At 45.2% G+C, this 16963-nt stretch overlaps 1 pseudogene across 1 annotated transcript in view; it reads right to left on the bottom strand.

Annotated features, from left to right (window-relative positions):
• The window catches only part of LOC146797034 (myosin-4-like), a 239725-nt pseudogene that overhangs the window by 26878 nt on the left and 195884 nt on the right, over positions 1–16963 (bottom strand). Inside the window, exon 2 of the transcript XR_014970089.1 lies at positions 12959–13004. The product of XR_014970089.1 is annotated as a myosin-4-like (transcript). The remainder of the gene's footprint in view (positions 1–12958; positions 13005–16963) is intronic.

The raw sequence follows: 16963 nt of genomic DNA, 5'->3' as shown, positions 1-16963 counted from the left end.
TCACTTTCTCTTCCCGTTTGTCAAAGATCTCAGCTCCTACGTCAGGGACACCAAGGATTTCCTCCAAAAAATTGAGAATCTTCATTGGGGGTCTAATTGTTGGATGGTATGCCTTGACGTAGAGAGTCTGTATACGAGCATACGTCATGGTGACGGGATAAGAGCCTGCCATGACTTCCTTAAAACAAGGAGTACACACCTTTCTGACCACACACACATGATCCTCCAAATGATTGAGATGTGCCTTACTGAGAATGTGTTTTTGTTCAATGACAATCTGTTCAAACAAATACAGGGCACTTCTATGGGCACTTGCTTCGCTCCCAGCTATGCGAATCTCACCATGGGCTGGTGGGAGAAGCAAGTGCTCTGGAATGAAGACATGGAAAGATGGACACGAAATATCAATCTATGGCTAAGATACATAGATGACATCTTTTTTATCTGGGAGGGGTGTGAAAGTGAACTTCTGACTTTTTACGAAACTCTAAATGAGAATGGTATGAATTTGAGATTCACTATGGTGCATAGTCAACAAACTGTTAATTTTTTAGACATCAAACTCATGGTCACCAATAATACCTTGACGACAACCCTCTTCAGAAAAGAAACCTCTGGAAATAGCATTCTACATGCTACCAGCTGCCACTCACCCAGCTTTAGGTGGAGTCTACCCTATGGTGAATTCCTCAGAGCTAAGCGAAATTGCAGCACCAAAAAAGAATATCTAAACACCAAAAAGTTGATGATAAGCAGGCTGAGGGAGAGGGGCTACACTGATAAAATGCTCGTGAAGGGGACGAAAAAGGTAGACAATATCAGTAGGACTGAAGCCCTTTTCAAAACTTCTAAAATACCAACAAACGCCCCCACCAATGTGACACCTATCAGATTTGTAACCACCTTCTCTACACAAACTAATCAATTGAAAAACATTTTGAAAAAGAGGTGGGATATCCTGACACAGGATAATATATTACCTGTCAGGATTGGATCATGTCCTTCTTTCTCTTTTAGGAAAAGTCCATCCCTAAAAGATATGCTGGTGAACAGCCATCTGAAACCCAAAAAAGGGACATGGCTAGAACAGGGGAAGGGATTCAAGCGGTGCAGGAAATGTAAAGCCTGTAGCCACTCTGAAGATGTGAAAGAAGTTGTTCTACAAAAGACAGGCAAATTGTGGAGGATCCCCAAAATGATCCACTGCAATACTGACCATGTGGTGTATGCCATCACATGTCCCTGCTCCAAATGGTATGTGGGGTCCACCACATTCCCAGTCAAAAAACGAATCTTGGAGCACTGGCGGGCTATAACTAATCAAGATCTTAGCTATAGCACTGCCAGGCACTTCAAGGAACACCACTCCAGTGATTGGATGAAAGCAAAATTCTTTGCACTAGATAGTGTGCCCAAACACCCCAGAGGTGGTAATAGAGTACAATCCCTGAGGAGACTGGAATCTCGTTTTATTTTACAAGCAGGCAGTCTTTTTCCGATAGGTCTCAATAATGACGAGGAAATGTATTCTCATCTGTAAATATTGTTAATCTGCTGTTTTTTAACCAGGTCTGAGGAATATCCTCCCCCCCCCTTTTTTTGCTTCCCTCCCTATCATTGTAACCAGTTTTAAAGTCTAATTCCTATTTACCTACTTGACTTTTGCCATTGTTTTTGTAATCAAATTTTTGAATAGATGAATTCATCACCAATAGTCACCGATAGAAATTACTGGCTAATTTTTTGGTATGCGCACGTTCTTCACTTGATATGGAAAGTTCAATAAAAGAATTGGGGTACTATACCTGTAGTTGCATGCACCTATTGTTAGTAGTGGTCCTTCCTATAATTATAGGTTTAAGCATTAACTGGTACTTTACCATTAGCTTTATAGTATAGTAGAAAAATAAGTGACCACTACCTTCTGGATTTGCCATTCACTCGTTACTGACCTCATAGTACTATACTACCCCCTTGCAGGATAACTAATATCCTATGATGGAATTATCATGAATTTGTATAATTATGGTCACAAAACACTGTGTATGATATCACAATATTGCTGATATCAAGAAATCTGAGTAATTATGTTTTACAATTTTTGTAATCTCGTTTCTATGTTTGCAATTTATTTAACTACTGCAGTTTCTAATTTACGAATGTTATTGTATATTTTGAAGAACCTTTTGACCTCTGGGACCAAGTCTGTTTTCACTGTTGACTGTGCACGCTGCGACGTGCTCGAAACTGATTTCGATATGTACTTCCTGGTTTACAGGCGAGGTCATGTGACCAAGGCTGCTTGTCAGCCGAAACGCGTCGTCCGGTGTGAATAAACTTTACACCTTTTTCTGCAAACAACGGAGTGGCTCGTCTTCTTTCCTTGGATCTATGGGGAGAACCTCTGTGCAATATATATATATATATATATATAGAATTTATTTCTGACATTAATGAAAATGATTTCAATCTACATTTCACAAGTCAGATTAGCTGTAGCACTATCTACTTTCTTGATGTGGAAATATACATCCGACGGAACACATTACAAACTAGGATGTATCGTAAACCCACAGCTGGTAATGCCTTGCTACATGCCTCGAGTCACCACCCTGCACACCTGATCAAAAGCATCCCATACGGCGAAATGCTCCGTATTAGAAGAATTTGTAGTATTGATCAGGATTGTTTCGAGGCTCAGAAAAACTGCAAAGAAAGATTTTTGAGAAGAGGGTACCGCCCCGATTTGCTTGATAAAGCAATCTGTAAAGCAAATAAGTCCAGCAGTCTTTTGATTACACCGTATATAAAAGACACCAAGAACAATGAGTCCAATGATGTGCAGGCAACCCGCCTGATCCTCACCTACAATACTCAGCATCAGAGTATACGTAAAATTGTCCAAAAGAACTGGGCCCTAATTGCCAATGATCCTGTGATAGGCCAACTCATGACTCACTCCCCTTGTATTACATACAGGAAGGCCAAATCTATGAGTCAATTCCTAGTCTCAAGTAGTCCTGAGGTTAGAGTCAACACCTCTTGGCTTGGCAGCAGTAAAGGGTTCCTCAAATGTTCAGTTTGTAAAGCTTGCAGGTATGGTGTGAACAAAACTGAGTACATGACACCTCTCAGCAACACACCTACCCGTATTCGTAACAAACTAAACTGCAAAACTGAATATGCGGTGTATGTGCTGGAGTGTCCTTGTGGCCTACGGTACGTGGGAAGTACTAAACTTCAGGTCCACAAGAGAATACTTCAGCACATACGTGCCATTTCCAATGGGGATATCGCATATCCCGTGGCGAGACATTTTGAGGCACTACACGAAAAAAAACCCGTAGGCCTCAAATATTTTGCCATTGACTCAGTCCCACCACAGAGAAGGGGTGGGGATCGTGAGTCAATTTTACGTAAACTTGAAACTAGGCACATTGTTCTTTTGGACTGTAAAACCCCAAATGGACTCAACGCTAGTGAGGATTTTTATACCTATCTACACTAGGCAATGTCATAGTCTTCCGTACTTACTGCATCTACCTCTCTTAAAAAATAAAAAAAAGTTTTTTTACACATAATGATATTTTAATTCACAATTCCATTCACATTGGGTTTGCACTATTTTTTTATCTCTTTTAAATCTTTCTGCTTATATTTGCACATAGAACCTTTGATCCATTCCAGGGTTAAAATAAGAGAGGGCCCACTTGGGCTTAATTGTCCCCTCCTCCCCTTGTAAAGACTAGGTTTGATCAGATACCAGGCACCTTGCAGACAATGGGTCTACTTTAACACTTTATTATAACTTAGACATATGACTTTTTTACTCTTAGCATTTATCTATTTATTTATTTATATATTTATATATTTATTACAATGTATTTATATATTTATATAATGTATTTAAATTATTTGAGTGTATTTATAAGTATTGTCTGATTTTGTGTTAATCAATGAATTAATTAATTTTTAAACCCATGTATTATTTGTCAGGTAGCAACGTTGCTGCACTTGACAATTTTAAGGTGTCCATCCATTTTATCTGATGTATTTTACATATAGTAATGGTATTCTTAACGTGTCTCTGTTTCAACATTGAATCAGATGTACACTCTTTCTATGTCTATTGCATTTCAGGAAAGACGTCATGCACTGTGCACTTTAAATTCAATTGTATTTCCTTTGCGTGTCATGTGATCAAGGCCCCACGTGGGCTGAAACGCGTCATGGTAGTGATGGTGTCGGGCAGTGAAAAATAAAATATTGAGCACCAGTCAACGGGTTCGCTTCGTCCTTTTTGCCGGTGTACCAGTGTGCCTGTTGGACGACTTCATCTCATATATATATAGATATATATATATATAGATAGATATAGATAGATATAGATATATATATATATATATATATATATATATATATAGATAGATATAGATAGATATAGATAGATATATAGTTAGGAATTAGCATTTAAAAAACCTTGCAAATTCACTTAAAAAACCATAGGTTTCACACATGTTATAGTTAGCTGGACATTTCACTCGTAAAAAACCATTGAAATTCCCCCGTTATAGTTAGTTCAGATAACTATAACTCGCGCGCCCGCAATCCACTGCTCATGACGTCACATATTACATCACTCATGACATGGTCAGTGGCATCACTCATGACATCACTGATGACATCATCCTTGTGATAGAGTGGCGGTCGCGCGAGTTATAGTTATCTGAACTAACTATAACAGGGGAATTTCAATGGTTTTTTACGAGTGAAATGTCCAGCTAACTATAAAATGTGTGAAACCTATGGTTTTTTAAATGCTAATTCCTAACTATAACGTGTGTGAAACCTATGGTTTTTTAAGTGAATTTGTAAGGTTTTTTAAATGCTAAGTTATGTATGTTTTATTATATTTTTTCTATATATATTATTTTTTTTAAGGTTTTTCACCGTGCGCGCACGGTGCGCGCACCACGCGATTTTTTGAAAAAAAATTAAAATGTTTTTTTCAGCCTTCGGGGTCCTTCAGGGACCCCCTGACAATGGCTAGGGGGGCAGGAACTTTCTACCCTGCCCCCTTTTCACGTTTGCCACCTTCCTTTTTCCCTGTCGCACACAAAACAAACAAAATGGCGGCCGACACTTCCTGATTTCGACCGATTCGAACGTTGACTGACATGTAACCACCAATCAGAATTACGCTCGCGCACGTTAGGGTGCGCGCACCGTGGGCGCACGGTGCGCGCACGGTGCGCGCATATAGATATATATGTACTTTTAACTGCAATTTTCTCAGGAACTACTGAACAGATTGACTCCATATATGCAAAAGGCACATGCCTGACCTGAGGACTACCTCTTTGCCAAATTTCAAGTAATTCTGTTCAGCCGTTCGGGCTGTACCTTCGACTAAAGGTCCTCTGGAAAAATGCATGGGGAAAACGTGTTTTGGGACCCCCTTTTTTCTCGGCCCCCGCTTGACTAATCGTGGTAAAGTCATATGCATTGTAAAATCCTGCGTGGTAACAGTACCTGCGTTGTAAAGGCAGCGTTTTAAGAGCATGAGTGGTAATGGCATGTTTGTTTCAAGTCACACATTGCAGCCTTAAAGTAGATTTTCAAAGGATTTGTGAAAAAAAAAAAACATACTTGTGTAAAAGCAATTTGCGATGGTGTGTAGACTGTCCAAGGTACTAAGGTTGTGTTCACACACATCTCAACACGTGCACATGGCCCCGAGGAGATGGGGCAGAAGCTTCCTCCTCTCAGATATACACCAGGGGCCTGGGTCGAGAAGTGCGACTGAAGGGCCCTTCATTTGTCCATGGTTTGGCAGATCTATGTACCTTCAAGTTAACCTGTCCTGTTTGGCTTTAAAGAAACGATGGAATGAACACCTAAATTACGCATATAATAAACATGACAGTGCTGCGCTAAATTCTATGCACGATTATTCCAAAGTCAGAGTTTTACAATATTTATTTATTTGTGTATTTTGTAAAGCGGACAGCTGCCCCAACGGGGCGTCCCGGCGCTGAGAACTCTGGAAACAGAGAGCATAGGATCAGAAAGCCTGTTTAAGAAGAGAAGAGATGGGTCTTCAGGGATTTACGGAATGCTGATTCTGTTTGGCAGGTGCGTAAGGCTAGCGGGAGCTTGTTCCAACGCTGAGTGGCACAGACCTCAAAGGTTTTTCCACCTGCACGAGATCGTTTAAATCGTGGAGTTTCCAGGAAAAATAGGGAATTGGAGCGTAATGTCCTGGAGTTGACATACGGTCGCAAGGTGTTTTTCTAACTATATTGAAAATCTCCCTGACGTCATTGCTGGCGAGTTTGATTCTAGAGGCCAGAAAATCCCGTTTGTGCTCCTCGATCATTCTCCGGTATTCTTTGAGGACTGTTTTGTAGGTGATTTTACTATCCGGGGAATAATACTGTCTTCAGAGGCGTTCAAGAGATTTACAGGAGGCCTTTTTCTGCCGGAGCTCGTCAGAGTACCAAGGTGCTGAAGGTACAGCCCTGTGGGTTTTGATGGGTTTAAGAGGGGCCAAAGCATCTAAGGCCTGACCGATCCATGCGTCCAAGTGGTCAATCTGTAGGTCAGGATCAGACGACAGGCAAGGTTGGGTATTTTTTAGGTATTCCAGGAGCGTTTCAGGGGTGATGCGACTCCAGTTTCTGCCTGATGATTTGGGGGTAATAACGGGTCTAATGTGGCAGGGAATGCCAATCTCAAACGGGATGAGGAAATGGTCCGGCCAGATAACCGGGGTAGGGGGAGTCGCCCGAATAGATGGTAAATTGGAACAGATCAGATCCAGTGTGTGACCCGCTTTATGCGTGGGTAGGGTTAATATTTGGACTAGGTTGCAGGCCGCTAGCGTAGAGATGAAGTAGTTGCTGTGCGAACAGGAATCGTTGTTAACATGGAGGTTGAAGTCTCCTAAAGCGGTGAAGTTAGCGTAACGTGTGCTAAGCTGAAAATCTTCCTTTTAAGGGTTGACGATCCTCATGTGCACCTAGCTGTCTTCCACGTCATGCTGACATAGAAAAGGAAGAGAGACAGGCAGAGTTTGGAAGAGTGCCACATGATCACATCCTCTGAACTACAGGTGAGCTTGGTCACTTCTCAATGTTTTGCTTCCAAGGTTCACTTTCAGTTGCTTTGTCTGTAAGAATGAGGTTTACATCGCATTGCTATCAAAGGTGCACTTTTGTCAGCCGGGTGTTTAGTGGTGGGGAATAGGTATCAAGAACTGGACTTCTCCCTCCAGTTGTGCCACCACCAGCTGGGGCTGCCCACCGTTGCCCGAAAGGTCACCAACCACCTGATGCTAATATCTGCAGCATGTGAAAGTTGAGAGGATTCTGCATTGCACTCTTCGGAATCTCAGAAAGGTTCTTTCGAGCACCACCCATGATTATAAATACAATATATGCCGACATTTGCTTTTTTATCCATGACGTCTCCTTTGGCATGATTCGTTCAGGGCTAAAGAACTAGGTGCGCATTGTCCAACACATTAACGAGGCCAGCCCCACTGCTGCCACCACAGCAGCATCCATTTTAGGAGATTCCCATTCTTCATCCCTTGCTCCTCATTCGTCACCCCTCACTCCACATGCATGCGTCATCCCTCACTTCACATTTATTCGTCATCCTTCACTTCACAATACTCTTCTTATCTCTGATCCCTCGATTCTCACCCCTCAGCCCTCATCCTTCGTTCTACACTCCTAGGCCCTCACTTATCATCCCTCATTCCTTACCGTATTCCTCACCACTCAAATTCCCACCCCTCACTTTGCTTTCCATAATCCTCACTCCTCATCCAGCTCTCCTCGTTCCTTAATGGCCCTCAGTCCTCATCCCTAGCTCTCATCCATGTTGAAGCAGCCCATCCCTCAGTCATCATCCCTTCCTTGCTTTCCTTCCCCATCCGTCACTCCACGTCCCCATCCCTCAGTCATCACCCCTCCCTTGCTTTCCTTCCTCAGCCCTCGCTCTACATCCCTCAATCATGATCCCTCCCTTGCTTTCCTTCCTCAGCCCTCACTCCACACCCCTCATCCCTCTGTCATCATCTCTCCCTAGCTTTCCTTCCTCAGCCCTCACTCCACATCCCTCATCCCTCAGTCAGATCAGATAATACTTTATTTAGTCAGTGAGACACCGCCGTAAAAGCACATTACAAACATAAAAAGCATTATTAACAAAACATCTCATGATCATCTCAATAAAACAACTGATAAAATAAATAGTGAAAACACAATCAAAGTCCCTGTCAAGCAAAATACGGGAATGCTGCAATGACGCTCAATGCCCCACAATTATCATGTAAACAGATCAAACTGGCAGGACCAGGCTGTCAAAACAGCATTTGTTTTCTCCTGGCAATAGCATCCTTTAAAAAAAACCATATGGAGATGCAAAGTGAAGGGGAGTTTAACCCTTGCAAGCAAAGCAAGGCCTCGGTGCATCTTCTAATACTGCAAGCTCAGATTAAAGGAATTAAAATCCTTTTGGAGAATACCAAGTAAAGCTTACAGAAAAAAGCAAAATGAAACAAACTCTGGGGCGAAGACTCATCACAGGGATAGATCGGAACATTATTGGGGTCGAACTGGCCCAAAGGAAAGCTTAACTGCCACCTTAAGATACCGAATCTGAATCTGGCGAATAGGACTCTGTGCTAGGTGGCATCCACCCAAGACAGATATGGCTCCATATACGGGGTGGTCTGCAGAGGTCCATATCCCCTTGCTGAGGTTTTGGCTAGTTCCTCCGCCTCTCGAAGCCGCATTATCCTGGTATGAAATGCCTTTTTCTACCCAGGTAATGTCATCCCTGGGTCATCATCCCTTGCTTTCCTTCCTCAGCCCTCCCTCCACATTCCTCATACCTCAATCATTCCTCCCTTGCTTTTGTTCCTCATCCCTCACTCTACATCCCCATCCCTCAGTCATCATCCCTCCCTTGTTCGTTCCTCATCCCTCAATCCATATCCCCATCCCTCTGTCATCATCCCTCTCTTGCTTTTCTTCCCAAGCCCTCACTCCAAATCTCTGTCATCATCTCTCCCTTGCATTCCTTCCTCATTCCTCACTCCACATTCCTCATCTCTCAGTCATCATCCTTCCCATGCTTTCCTTCCTCAACCCTCATTTCACATCCCTCAGTCATCAACCCTCCCTTGCCTTCCTTCATCAGCCCTCACTCCGCATCCCCCATCCCTCAGTCATGATCTCTTTCTTACTTTCCTTCCTCATCCCTCACTCCAAATCCCCATCCCTCAGTCGTGATCCCTCCCTTGCTTTCCTTCCTCAGCCCTCACACCACATCCCCATCTCTCAGTCATGATCCCTCCCTTGCTTTCCTTCCTCAGCCCTCACTCTACCTCCCTCATCCCTCAGTTGTCATCCCTCCCTTGCTTTACTTACTCATACCTCACTCCTCATCCCCATCCCTCAGTCATCATCCCTCCATTGCTTTCAATCATTATCCCTCACTTTACATCCCTCAGTCATGATCCCTCCCTTGCTTTCCTTCCTCAGTCCTCACTCCACATCCCTCATCCCTCCTTCACTGGTGATGAAATAAAACATTGTTTTCCCAGTTGTGCTCAGCATAGACAAGAGGTTGGTGCTGGCTCCGACTTAGAGTAAAGTGAAGTGAACGACCTGCTTTATTTACACTGTTTATTTGGCTTCAGTGATTTCAACGCCTGCGTTCAGACAACAGATGCAACACTCTTAAATTCGGTGCATCCGCACAGCGCCATACTCCCGTAAGACATGAGAGAGGCGCTGGACATGGGCATGGGGTGTGCGCATACTCGGAGAGCTTGGCACTGTAAGTCTCTTTGGTTCTTACTTCTATAACTAAACATACATATATGTTTGAGTTACATCGTACACATGCAGGGCGACTGTTGCCTTAGAATGTTCAGATCGTTTTGCTAAATGACAACGGAGGAGAGTTTTGTTTTACTGATTCATTCATTATATTCAGTAGAAGAGAAATACTGATTACTTTGGAAACAGTATAGGAAGGGGATCGGGTGAAACTGAACCGTGCAAAAGGCAGGTGTGGATTCGACTCAAGATGATTCCCTTCATGATGTTCTTTGACTTGCTTTGATGTTCAGGTCTTAAAACTGATTTACATCTGGTTCTAAAACCACATCAGGGAAGAGTTGGTCCTAACACATAATGTAATCAGCATTTATCACTTTGTGTGGGCAAATCATTTGCAACATTGTGCCTTCTGGGTTCTTCCAACACCAGTTGTTTTCCTTATCTCTACAGAAGAAGGAATAAAGACTGAGTTATGAGGAGTGAGCTTTGAGGATGGCCTAACATGGATGGGGTTATATCTTCGCCCGCGTCATCATTTGTCCATTTTACTCATCACTCACGAGGAGGAGGGCTGAGCAGTGAGGGGTGAGGAATGAGTGGCGAGAGTGAGGGGGTAAGGGATGGAGCATGTTAAATGAGTCAGGGATGAGGAGTGATGGATAAACTCTGAGGACTGAGGGATGAACAGTGGGAGTGAGGATTAAGGAATGAGGGGCGAGGAGTGAGGAGTGAGGGGAAAGGGATGAAACATGAGGAATGAGTCAGGGTTGAGGAGTGATGGGTAAGCTGTGAGGACTGAGGAATGGACAGTGGGGGTGAGGATTGAGGAATGAGGGGCGATGAGTGAGGGGTAAGGGATGAAGCAAGATAAATTAGTCAGGGATGAGGAGTGATGGGTAAACGTGAGGACTGAGGGATGAACAGTGGGGGTGAGGATTGAGGAATGAGGGACGGGGAGTGAGGGGTACGGGATGAAGCAAGAGGAATGAGTCAGGGAGGGGACTGATGGATAAGCTGTAAGAACTGAGGATGAACAGTGGGGGCGAGGATTGAGGAATGAGAGACGGGGAGAGGTGGTGAGGAGTGATGGATAAAGAATGGGATGTGGCGGATGAGGAAGGAGCGATGAGAGATGAGTGAAGGATCGAAATAAGAATGGAGGAACGAACATTGATGGATGAGGAATGACAGATGAAGAATGAGGAATGACAAGTGAGGCATGAGGACAAAGGGATGTGGTGAGAGGGATGAGGAATGACAAGTGAGGCATGAGGACAAAGGGATGTGGCGAGAGGGATGAGGAATGAAGTGAGGCATGAGGACAAAGGGATGTGGTGAGAGGTATGAGGAATGACAAGTGAGGTATGAGGACAAAGGGAGGTGGTGAGAGGGATGAGGAATGACAAGTGAGGCATGAGGACAAAGGGATGTGGTGAGAGGGATGAGGAATGATAAGTGAGGCATAGGGACAAAGGGATGTGGTGAGAGGGATGAGGAATGACAAGTGAGGCATGAGGACAAAGGGATGTGGTGAGAGGGATGAGGAATGACAAGTGAGGCGTGAGGACAAAGGGATGTGGTGAGAGGGATGAGGAATGATAAGTGAGGCATGAGGACAAAGGGAGGTGGTGAGAGGGATGAGGAATGAAGTGAGTCATGAGGACAAAGGGATGCGGTGAGAGGGATGAGGAATGACAAGTGAGGCATGAGGACAAAGGGATGTGGTGAGAGGGATGAGGAATGACAAGTGAGGCATAGGGATAAAGGGATGTGGTGAGAGGAATGAGTAATGACAAGTGAGGCATGAGGACAAAGGGATGTGGTGAGAGGGATGAGGAATGACAAGTGAGGCATGAGGACAAAGGGATGTGGTGAGAGGGATGAGGAATGACAAGTGAGGCATGAGGACAAAGGGATGTGGTGAGAGGGATGAGGAATGACAAGTGAGGCATGAGGACAAAGGGATGTGGTGAGAGGGATGAGGAATGAAGTGAGGCATGAGGACAAAGGGATGTGGTGAGAGGGATGAGGAATGAAAAGTGAGGCATGAGGACAAAGGGATGTGGTGAGAGGGATGAGGAATGACAAGTGAGGCATGAGGACAAAGGGATGTGGGGAGAGGGATGAGGAATGAAGTGAGGCATGAGGACAAAGGGATGTGGTGAGAGGGATGAGGAATGACAAGTGAGGCATGGGGACAAAGGGATGTGGGGAGAGGGATGAGGAATGATGAGTGAGGGTATAGATGTGATGGATGCGGGCTGATGGAGGGGGAGTGACAGGTGGGACATAGTTTATCAAACACACACCTTCCCTTTGGAAAGAGGCGCCGGACTGGCCCGCGGGCAGTAGATCTTTGATTGTAGGTCCAGAATGGATGTTCAGCTTCTAGGCACTGAGGTGTTGAGCTAGGACTGCTTCATGGAATTGGGACTCGGGTGGTATCAAAGACTCCAGGAATGTCCTTCTAATTTATGCCATTTTGTTAATTTTGGAAGCTGCTGCATAAGCTACATTTCAATATAATTACATATGAATGGCTGATAGGATGGATTTGTATTTTTATGGAAAGGGGAAGCTGTGGAGGTCATGTATGCCTTGGGAAATTTCTTTAAAGAAGTACTACCGAAACGTAAACTGTGCATTTGTAAATTGTGTACAACATAGGCAAATTGTATTTATTTTTCGTTGTGTAATGCACTTTTTGCAGGAGGTTGTTTGTATTTTAATGAAGTGAGCTAATTAATACATCATTGTACTTTTACTTGTGCTTGCATTAACTGCCCATTTCTATCAAATTGTTTAAAATGTTTATATTGTTTCTGTGAACACCTCATAATATTAAAAGATTCCAGAGAGCTGCTACTTCTTGGCTCGGCATCTTTTTGTGTCTGTTGGGGCCTTTCATGCCTGAATTCATTAACAGCAACTCCAGGCGCTTGCCAGTGGTATGTGTGTGCTTTCATGTGAGATAAGAAGGCTGTTACCATTGGCATGTATGTGTAATGGGGTAGTCTGAGAATGACACACCCACAGACACACAAGCACACACACAGCCATGCACAATCCCTCCACTGCTGCAGCCCCTCAAGTCTTACCTGACAATGCTGCCCCTGTAAGAAAGAAAAGCCTGCGCCGAGGCCCCTGCAAGAGAAATCAAGCACACGGCCAATCAGATAATTCACAACCAAAAACAACTTAATGTATTTTTTTCAGTTATTAGCATTTGTAACAAGTTTAATGTTTTTTTCTGCAAATTAGTGACTTCGGGAGAGAAGGAGGGGCGAAAGAGAGAGATGATGAGAGATGGAATGGGAAGCTTTGCACAAATCAGTTATTAGAGGGCAAACCATAAAAATATGTTTTCCTTTGCTGTATCATTCCCCAAATCGCCCGCCCTACAGGGTCGTGGCACTTACCGACAGTCTGAAGCTTCTGTAATGGGACAGCGTCCCTTCTTATATAGGGCATTCATCTGCTGAGGCAGCAGTTTTCCTTACACTCATGGTAATAACATGTATCCCGTATAGCTGGCAGAAACATAAGACTGTAATATATATGGATATCACTAAAGATAACTGGCATCATTTCACGTGCTTGCTGCTGCCAGTATGGGCAGCACATTCAGAAATGTGGCTCGTATGGCAGAGCTGATAGTAACACCACTTGTGTATGGCAAGCATCCACGGCGCTTCTTCTTAAAGCAGTTATTCTAAGGAGCCAATGGAAGATCGAAACGATCGATTGTGTGTGATAAATATATGTAAATAGCATTATACCTTTAATCTTGTTTTCACATACGTGTTCAGAAGATTAGTTGCATTTCTATGTTCAATTAAAATAAATCACAAAGCCACTCACTGTGTGATCAAATGTCCCATCTGGTGTACTATGTTCAAATGTGGAGACCACATATGAAGAAAAGAGTTCTTAGTTGCTGGGAGGACTGAAAGTGGGGTGACTTAAACTCCTACGTGCTGGGAAGCCTCCTTGGAGGACTAGATGTGGGGTGACTTAAACCCCTAACTGCTCTGAAACCCCCTTGGAGGACTGGATGTGGGGTGACTTAAACCCCTACCTGCTGGGAAGCCTCCTTGGAGGACTGGATGTGGGGTAACTTAAACCCCTACCTGCTTTGAGCCTCCTTGAATGACTGGATGTGGGGTGACTTAAACCTCTACCTTCTGGGAAGCCTCCTTGGAGGACTGGATGTGAAGTTAAACCCCTACCTGCTCTGAAGCCTCCTTGGATGACTGGATGTGGGGTGACATAAACCCCTACCTGCTGTGAAGCCTCCTTGGAGGACTGGATGTGGGGTAACGTAAACCTTTACCTGCTGGGAGACTCTCTGGAGGACTGGATGTGGGGTAACTTAAACCCCTACCTGCTGGGAAGCCTCCTTGGAAAACTGCATGGGGGGTGACTTAAACTCCTACATGCTGGGAAGCATCCTTGGAGGACTGGATGTGGGGTGACCTAAACTCCTACCATTTGGGAAGCCTCCTTGAAGGATTGGATGTGGGGTGACTTAAACCCCTACCTGCTCGGCAGCCTCCTTGGAGGACTGGATCTGGGGTGACTTAAACCCCTACCTGCTAGGAAGCCTCCACAGGGGACTGGATGTGGGGTGACCTAGACCCATACCTGTTGGGAAACCTCCTCAGAGGACCAGATGTGGGGTGACTTAAACCCCTGGTTGCTGGTAAGCCTCCTTGAAGGACTGGATGTGGGGTAACTTAAACCCCTACCTGCTGGGAAGCCGCCTTGAAGGACTGGATGTGGGGTGACTTAAACCCCTATATGCTGGGAAGTGTTCTTGGAGGAATGGATGTGGGGTAACCTAAACCCCTACCTGCTGGGAAGCCTCTCTGGAGGAATGGGTGTGGGGTGACTTAAACCCCTACCTGCTGGGAAGCCTCCTTGGAGGACTGGATGTGGGGTGACTTAAACCCCTACCTGCTCAGAAGCCTCCTTGGAGGACTGGATGTGGGATTACTTAAACCCCTACCTTCTGGGAAGCCTCCTTGGAGGACTGGTTATGAGGTGACAAACCCCTACATGCTGGGAAGCCTCCTTGGAGGACTGGTAGTGGGGTGACTTAAACTGCTACCTACTCGGAAGCCTCCTTGGAGGACTGAATGTAGGGTGACTTAAACCCCTACCTGCTCAGAAGCCTCCTTGGACGACTGGATGTGTGGTAACTTAAACTCCTACCTGCTGGGAAGCCTCCTTGGGGGACTGGATGTGGGGTGACTTACACCCCTTCCTGCTGGTAAGCGCCCTCGGAGGACCAGATGGTCGGTAACTTAAACCCCTAAAAAACACACAAGATGATGGACGGAATATTGCACATTGGCAAAACATTCCCCCCCAGTCACAGATCTGGGTATAATCCATCGTTATTTTGCTCACCACGCCACCCCATTCAGATATGGCCATATGCAAATCAGTCTTGACCCTGTGCCTCATGGGAACAGTCCAGCCCGAACTGCCAAGCCATGTCTTCCCTGGACCTGAATCAAGCATCCTAGGACCTGCTGGGAAGCCTCCTTGGAGGACTGGATGTAGGGTAACTTATACCTCTACCTACTGGGAAGCCTCTTTGGAGGACTGGATGTGGGGTGATTTAAACCCCTACCTGCTCGGAAGCCTCCTTGGAGGACTGGATGTGGAGTGACTTAAACCCCTACTGTCTGGGAAGCTTCCTCGGAGGACTGGATTCAGGGTGACAAACCCCTACATGCTGGGAAGCCTCCTTGGAGGACTGGCTGTGGGGTGACTTAAACTCCTACCTGCTGGGAAGCCCCCTTGGGTGAATGGATGTGGGGTGACTTATACCCCTACCTGCTGGGGAGCCTCCTCGAAGGACCAAATGTGGGGTGACTTAAAACCCTAGTTGCTGGGAGACTCTCTGGAGGACTGGATGTGGGGTAACTTAAACCCCTACCTGCTGGGAAGCCTCCTTGGAAGACTGGATGTGGGGTGACTTAAACTCCTACATGCTGGGAAGCATCCTTGGAGGACTGGATGTGGGGTGACCTAAACTCCTACCATTTGGGAAGCCTCCTTGAAGGATTGGATGTGGGGTGACTTAAACCCCTACCTGCTCGGCAGCCTCCTTGGAGGACTGGATGTAGGGTAACTTATACCTCTACTTACTGGGAAGCCTCTTTGGAGGACTGGATGAGGGATGACTTAAACCCCTACCTGCTCGGAAGCCTCCTTGGAGGACTGGATGTGGAGTGACATACACCCCTACTGTCTGGGAAGCTTCCTCGGAGGACTGGATTTGGGGTGACAAACCCCTACATGCTGGGAAGCCTCCTTGGAGGACTGGCTGTGGGGTGACTTAAACCCCTACATGCTGGGAAGCCCCCTTGGGTGACTGGATGTGGGGTGACTTATACCCCTACCGGCTGGGGAGCCTCCTCGAAGGACCAAATGTGGGGTGACTTAAAACCCTAGTTGCTGGGAAGCCTCCTTGGAGGACTGGATGTGGAATAACTTAAACCCCTACCTGCTGGGAAGCCTCCGTGGAGGACTGGATGTGGGGTAACTTAAACCTCTACCTTCTGGGAAGCCTCCTTGGAGGACTGAAAGTAGGGTGACTTAAACTCCTACATGCTGGGAAGCCTCCTTGGAGGACTGGATATGAGGGGACTGTGAGAAGTTGGCCTGATGTATGATGTCACTAGTTCTAGTGTACACCTTATATCAGTCCAAACAACCCTTATGGTGATTGGTTGTAAAGTCAACCTTATAGACCAGCTATCCTAGTGGTAGCATGGACAAGAGCAGTCTTAGGCTAAACTCTGAATGGCATGTGAAGCCAGCTGTGATACCATATATAATCCCTTGAATACCAAATGAAAGGACACCACAACAGATATATATATAAAATAAAGTGTATTTATTCTAGTCAAACCCTCAGCACTCTTTATGAGATTAGAGGTAAGTACAACACAGTCTTATTTAAGCATACATTAAGTCACACAGGTAAGTAATACAGTTAGGCCCTAGGGGCCACGCAAACCATATACTAAGTAAGTGGTATAAGGACCACTGTCACGGAAATAGGATAGGCCTAGGCCTAGGGAATCGCT

Source organism: Triturus cristatus, chromosome 10 (assembly GCF_964204655.1).
Source record: "Triturus cristatus chromosome 10, aTriCri1.1, whole genome shotgun sequence".
Lineage (NCBI taxonomy): Eukaryota > Metazoa > Chordata > Amphibia > Caudata > Salamandridae > Triturus > Triturus cristatus.
Note: the sequence above shows the minus strand (reverse complement) of the source record. Positions and strands in the feature narration are given on the sequence as shown.